Raw genomic sequence first — 7208 nt, 5'->3', positions numbered from 1 at the left:
AGAAACTTGCTTTCTAGTATTCATATTTCAAAACATAATCTGAGATTAACCTTTTTTAAAAAATCTCAACAACATATTTGACAAAATTTATATTTAAACCTGATTTTGCTAATATTTTGAGATTACAGAAAATAGAGAACAATATATATTATTTCCAGGGTCTCACTAAAATCATACCACTCTCATTAATCCTAGATTTCAACAAGCTTCGCATAGCAGAGAGAATTTTCCTGTACAACTTCAACTTAATTTTGAGTAAAAAGAAATCTTTCAAATTCAGCCCCAAAATAGGAAGAACTTTATTTCTCTCTTGTTTGAGATTTAGCACACAAATTCCTATTTTTAATAACTTAGTGCTCCCCAAGAACTAACATTTCAGAAAGGCCGAAGTTGTTTTAATTTCCATGATTAAGTGTCTGACTTTAAGAATCTCTTTATATTTTTATAGTTACTCAAGATTCTTCCTTTTGAAGATTCTATCTCCAGGTCTGGATTACCTCTCCTCCAAAGTTTGCAACACACTTTTTCAATGTCTTCTCTAAAAAAGTTTTCCATCCAGTTGATAATTTGAGAAATACAAAATAGTATCTTGGCTATCTCAGACTATAAAGAATAATGTGGAATTAGAATTGAAGGAAAAATCATCAACAGCCTGCCATGTGCTGCTTAAAAAAACCTTGCTTGCTGAAAGTGAAGATGAATTAAAGCACTTATTGAATACAATCAAAGACTATGGATTACACAAAAGTATAAGGGGAACAAAAATCCTCACAATAGGCAACATCATGATAAATGGAGAAAAGTTTCACACTGTCAAGGATTTCATTTTGCTTGAATCCACAATCAACAGACATTGCAATAGCAGTCAAGAAATCAAAAGATATGTTGCATTTGGTAAACCATCTATTCACAATTGCTTTAAAGTTCTAAAGAATAGGCATGCTAGTTTAAAAACTAAAGTGCAATTGACCTACATCCCAGTATTTTCAATTCCTCCATATGCATATAAAAGTTAGAAAATAAGTTAAAATGTCTGAAGAAGAATTAATGCCTTTGAAATGTGTTGTTGGTGAAGAGTATTAAAAATCCTACTGACTACCAAAAAAAACCCCAAACAAATAAATCTGCATTGGAAGTAGTGCACTCAGGATATCCCAGAGAGGTAAGAATGGTCAACCTCCCATGTATTTTGTGCATTTTATTAAGATGGGCAAGTCCCTTCAAGGGGACATGCTTGGAGAGAAGGAGAATCATTGAAAGGAACATTCTCTAAGGGATAGGTTGACACAGTGATTTCCCAGGAGAGATGGTGAGGACAGCACAGAATCAGGCAAAATTTTTATCTGTTAAATCCAAATGTAAATTAAAAGACAAACTACAAGTCAGATCTTTCTGAATTAGAAATCACTTGACATCTAGAATAAATAGTAACAAAAGGTCTTGACAGTCAACCAGAGTATTTGGTTTCATTCAGAATATAACACTTGAGTGATAATAAAAACTCAGCTCATTGTCTCTGAGTTGGAACCAACCAACCCATCAGTTGGTTTTTGAAAGCTGTCACACATGGTAGGGATTGCGCATCTTTTTCTCTGGTGGATTTGTACCAAAGAGGTACAGACTTTGGGTTAACAGTGCAGATTCCTATGGCCAGCAGATCTCAAAGTCATACACATATAAAATGAGTAGAGGTATCTTATGAAAACTCATAGATGTTTCTATATTCATAATATATATCCCAAGAAGAAAATGACCTAAGAATTTTCTTGGGGTGGCAGAGAAAGATTATAGATTTGTTTTTGTGTGGGAAAAAAGTGACAATTTCTTTGGATATGCTTTTTGTTCCCTAAAATAATTCTAAGTAAGTGAATTTACTTCTTTTTTACCCCTCATTTCTTTATAAAACAAAAATGTCAATTCTCACTTCAACTAAAAAGAACGTTAGAGCCATACCAAGGAAAAATTTACAGAAAAAACGAAGTGTAATTCTCATAAGGAAAAATAATTTTTTTCATAGCTAAGGGGACGAAGTAAGCTAATGTCACGAAGGATAACAAGCATATCAGATAAGGAAATTCAAAAGTAAATTACCAAACTATAACTGTTACAATATAAGCATCATATGTTTGTCTTAAGGAAACAATAGATAAATAACTGACCTTGTCAATATGAAATTGTTCAAATTCTCAAGAACCACAGACAACAGCCATATTTTTATTGAATATAAAAACTTCACAGGCTATAGTTTCAAAGCTATAAATGCTCATGGTTATATACTTACCTGGAATTACAAAAGAATCCCTAACTATTCATTTTCTATCTGTACCTGGGGCATCTCCTTGTAATTACTTAGTCAAATTAAAACAAAGGTATCAGCTTCCATATACATTTAAATCTACAAATTGTAACTGTTTATTCACAATATGGTGAGATGTAATACTCTAATCAGAAAGCTTTTTCAAGGAATTTTGTTAGAATACATTGACGTTTGCAATATTATTTAAAACCAACCTTTAGAAAATTCTTAAACTCTGTTTTTGTCATTAAATCTGCCTTTCAAACATTAAATGTATTTGTCTATGAAATGCTGACCATGTAGTTGTTGTTACAAACCATCTAGTTGGAACTCACCCATAGCTGAACCTACAGTGGTTTTCAGAGGCAACAAATTGAATGAAAAGAGATTTCCCATCATTCTTCCATAGAGAAGCTAGTGAATTTGAACCTATTCCATCAGGTTTACAGGAGAGTTCCTTCCCACTAGACCACCAGACTACATAGGAGGAGCTGACAATTATACAGATGTTGGAACATATTGGACTAGATGATGCTCTTTAGAAGGAATATTAACTTTTCAAATAAGGTTAATTTTCATTTACATTTTCTACATGATTACAAGGGAGAATGTTTCTGTCAAATTAAACAGGGCTTTATTTTCAATTTCTAATAGTAGTTACAGAACATTATTATTATTGTTGTTGTTGTTAGAGCTCTTGAGTCAAGTAGGATCCATAGCGATCCTTTGAACAACAGATCTGAACCCTGTCCTGTCCTGTGCCATCCACACACTTTCTGGCATACTCAAGCCCATTGCAGCAATCATTGTGTTAATCTACCTGGTTGAGAGTCTTCTTTTCTTTTACTGACCCTTCACCTTTCCAACCATGATGTCCCACTCCAAGGAATAGCTTCTCCAAGGAACAAGCCTGAATCATGTGAGAAGTTATCTCATCTTTGCCTTCAAGAGCACTCTGGCTGCACTTTCTCCAACACATAATTGTTCTAGAACGTTAGGTGTGTAGTTTCATCCTCACTATGTGCACAGCCTCCTATAATCTTTCATCTGGCTCAGAAACCCCGATTAGTGTAATCACTTTTTGGCCAATAAGACTCATATTGCTCTTAAATATTAAATATTAAGAATTGTTCTGTACTTTATAGTTTAAAACCAAAGTTGTTTAATTGAAATATTTTTGTTTGCTCTTTTGTTTGTTTCTATTTCTTAACATAAAGCACTGTGAGTATGCCTTTGGAAATATATGCATCTGTGTATTTAGGAAGTTGGATAGATTTTAGATTGAAAAATGGATATTCAATTCTTTCTCAAGAATGTACCCATCTTAAAAAAGAAATTATATGATTCAGTTCCATAGCTTTGAATTGATTAGATTTTGTTATTATTCTTCTTTACAGTTGAAATAACTTTCATTTGCAATTTTTAACTGTTTGACCAAGGTTAAAGCACAAGTAGAAAGTGCTAGAATATTAATAAGAATTGAGATTTTTCTGATAGCTGTAGAATTTGCTTTTCATTTTTGCTATATTATCAGTGTTTTTGAACTATTCTTAATCTATATTTAAATCATGGAAGACTTACACAAATATGCAAAAATAAAACCAATTTCCCATAAACCTTTCACCAAGCTTCTTGTTGTTGTTGTTGTGTGTGACCCTATAGTTGACCCACTGGTGGGTTTTCAGAGGCAGTCATACCATGGGAGGAGATAACTCATCCTTCTTCCACAGGGCAGCTGGTGAATTCGCACCATGTATGTTTAGGGTTGTAGCACAGCTTCTTACCACTAGGCTACCAGAAAATATCATAGAACTCATCTTTCCTCATATAATAATGACCACTGAATATCTTATCACTGAAATTATCAGTGACTTAGATACTTGCTATAGTTTCCTTTACAGAATGTCTCCTCTGTAAACTTGTTATTTTTCCATTTTTCTCCTATATCAGCAGGCAATGGATACTGGGACTTGATACCATCTTATTTCACACAGGCAAGTGAGAAGAAGACAGAGAACTTAGAGTCCAACAGGTCAATCAAAGAATGATATTACCTCCTGTGTGAAACGTGTGAAATCTTTTCTCTACTCCTATTCAATATGTAAGCTGAGCAAATGATTTTAAAAGCTGGGCTTCATGAAGAAGACAGTGGCATAAGAATTGGAGGTGGGCTCATCAACCAACCTGCATTATGTAGATCACACAACCTTGTTCTCTGAAATTAAGGTTGGTTTAAAATGCTTGCTGCAGAAGTGCAAAGACTACAGCCTTCAATGTAGATTGAACATTTCAACATCAAGAAGACAAAAATCTTCACCACTGAGTCAAGAGACAACATAATGATAGATGGAGAAAAGATTGAAACAGTCGACAATTTTGTCTTACTTGAATCCACAGTAAGTCAAGAAAACAAAATATGTGTGACACTGGGAAAATATCAAAGCCGAGGTATCAAGGAGCAATGATACTTGGCATGCCAAATCCAAGCCATGGGCTTTTTTGCTTACTTCTTATGCAGCTAAAAAGTTGAACAGTGACCAAGAATGGAAGATAAAGAATCAATATTTTTGAGTTGGGATGCTGGAGAAGAGTATTGAATATGCACAACCAGCCAACAAAGAAATATGTCTCAGACCAAGTTAAACCAGAGTGCTCCTTAGAGATAAGGATGGTGAAACTTAGTCTTATGTTCTACACTCATTGTTAGGAAGAGCCAGTGCTTGGAAAGGGTCATCACCCTTGGAAAGGGACATCATCCTTGGGAAGCCAGATAGTTGGCAAAAGAGAGGAAGACCCTCAATTACACAGTCTGACATAGCAGCTGTAAGAAAGTTTCTTACAGAAGTATATCAGAGATACGAGGATGACACAGGGTAGGACAGGGTCCTCGTTCAATGTTCACAAGGTTGCTACAAGTCACAAACAACTTGACCATGACCTAACAACTAAATGACAATTTGAGATATATGGAAATGTCAGATACTTGTGCAAGCTGAAAGACTTCCAGAATAGCATAAACAAATGTGCCTTACATTTAGACAATTTAACCTTAACCTTGCACTAAGTTTGCATCAGAATTAAATTATAGCCCACTTTGTAGCAATTAGATGCACTGCAAAAATAAAATAAATATAAAAATGCATTATGTTGTAGTTGTATACCGTCGAGTTGGAACTGACCTGTAGCTGACCCTCCAGAGGCAGGTTTTCAGAGGCAGTTAATCACATAGGAGGAGATTGCCCATGGTGCAGCCAGTGGATTCAAACTACCTGCCTTTAGGATTACAGCTCATCTTCTTGCCATTAGTCTACCAGTGCTCCTTAAAAGCGTAATAAAAAGTACATAATGTCATGTAGTGAGTGACGTTCTTAGCCAGATCCTCTCAACAAAATGAAAAGATCTTCTTGTATGTTTTTTAGGGAGGTTTTTTTTCCTTTTCCTTTCCTTTCCTTTTTTTTTTTTTTTAAAGATGCAGTCTACACAATTCCTTCTACATTTGCTCAATCTAGAAACAAAATTTAGACCCTTTAGAGAAATCCACTGGAGCCCAATAGTGCATTATGTACTGTGCTCTGCTGCCAGCCAAAAAGTCAGTGTGAAGCCATCAACTGCTCCATCAGAGAAAGATAGACTATCTCCTTTTATAAAGGTTTGTTGTTATAAACCACGATGTTGGAACCAACTGATAGCTGACCTTCCAGCAGGTTTTCAGAGGCAGTAAATCACATGGGAAGAATTGGCCTGCCTTTCTCCCACAGAGCAGAATTCTGAGTCAGAATTCAACTCGATGAGCCAGTAAAATAATGGCTATAGAAGATGAGATCTATGTTTTAAGAAAAAGATATATAGGTGAGAGATAATGTACCAGATGCTAGATAAAGTACTTCTTTGTTTAGTGAAAAAAAAGAAAATCAAGTCAAGTTACTCATCAAAGGCAAAAGAATCAATGGATCCAGGAACATTCTTAGCAAAACAGAAAAAGAAGTATAGACTGATCGACTAATCAAATTCAGACTTGAAAAACAAAGCAACTGCTATCTCCATCTCTGTCTTTATCTCTCCTTCTCTCTCTCTGCCATACACATACACAACCCCCATTTGTTAGTTTAAAATTACTTCCGTTGGCACTTCTTGATATCAGTTATTAAATTTTTTGGGGGGAGGGCTTTATTGTTTTTGCTATAGCCTGTTCTATGCAATGCACAAACTACTAAGAAAGGAAATTTTTTATATTTTTAAAGCAACTATTATCAAACTTGGAGTTCAAAATTGGGGCAAATACCAATTAATGATGATATCCTAATGTTTTCTTGTTATATTCCCCCTCCTCATACCTAATCCTCTTTGCCCTCAGTTCAGAAACGACTCCTGGATGACCCTTCATTTGGTATCTGAGGTGGTGCCTTGCCCATGAGGAAACTATCCATCTCTCTCTCCCATAAAGTCACCGGTGAATTCCAGTCCCCATCAAGATGTTAGTAGAACAAATGCCTAAGATCTATGCCATCAGAACCACTATATGATCTCTCTTTTTCCTTCTGTCCAGGCTGGGTTTAGAAGGGGTCATGGTACTGGGAATATTGTAGCTAATGTTAGATGGATCTTAGCTGAAAGCAGGGAGTACCAGAGGAATGTCTATCTGTGCTTCATTGACTATGCAAAGGCGTTTGACTGTGTGGATCATAAAAAACTGTGGCTGACTCTGAGAAGAATGGAAATCCCAGAATACTTGATCGTGCTAAGAGAAACCTATACTTGGACCAAGAGGCAGTCATCAGAACAGAGCAAGGAAACACTGCATGGTTCAAAATTGGGAAGGGTGTACACCAGGGATGTGTCCTGTCCCCATACCTTTTCAACCTGTATGAAGAACAGATTATCGTGGAGGCTGGGCTCTATGAGGAGACATGTG

Source organism: Elephantulus edwardii, unplaced genomic scaffold (assembly GCF_000299155.1).
Source record: "Elephantulus edwardii isolate Elephantulus edwardi_28Jun2011 unplaced genomic scaffold, EleEdw1.0 scaffold00029, whole genome shotgun sequence".
Lineage (NCBI taxonomy): Eukaryota > Metazoa > Chordata > Mammalia > Macroscelidea > Macroscelididae > Elephantulus > Elephantulus edwardii.
Note: the sequence above shows the minus strand (reverse complement) of the source record.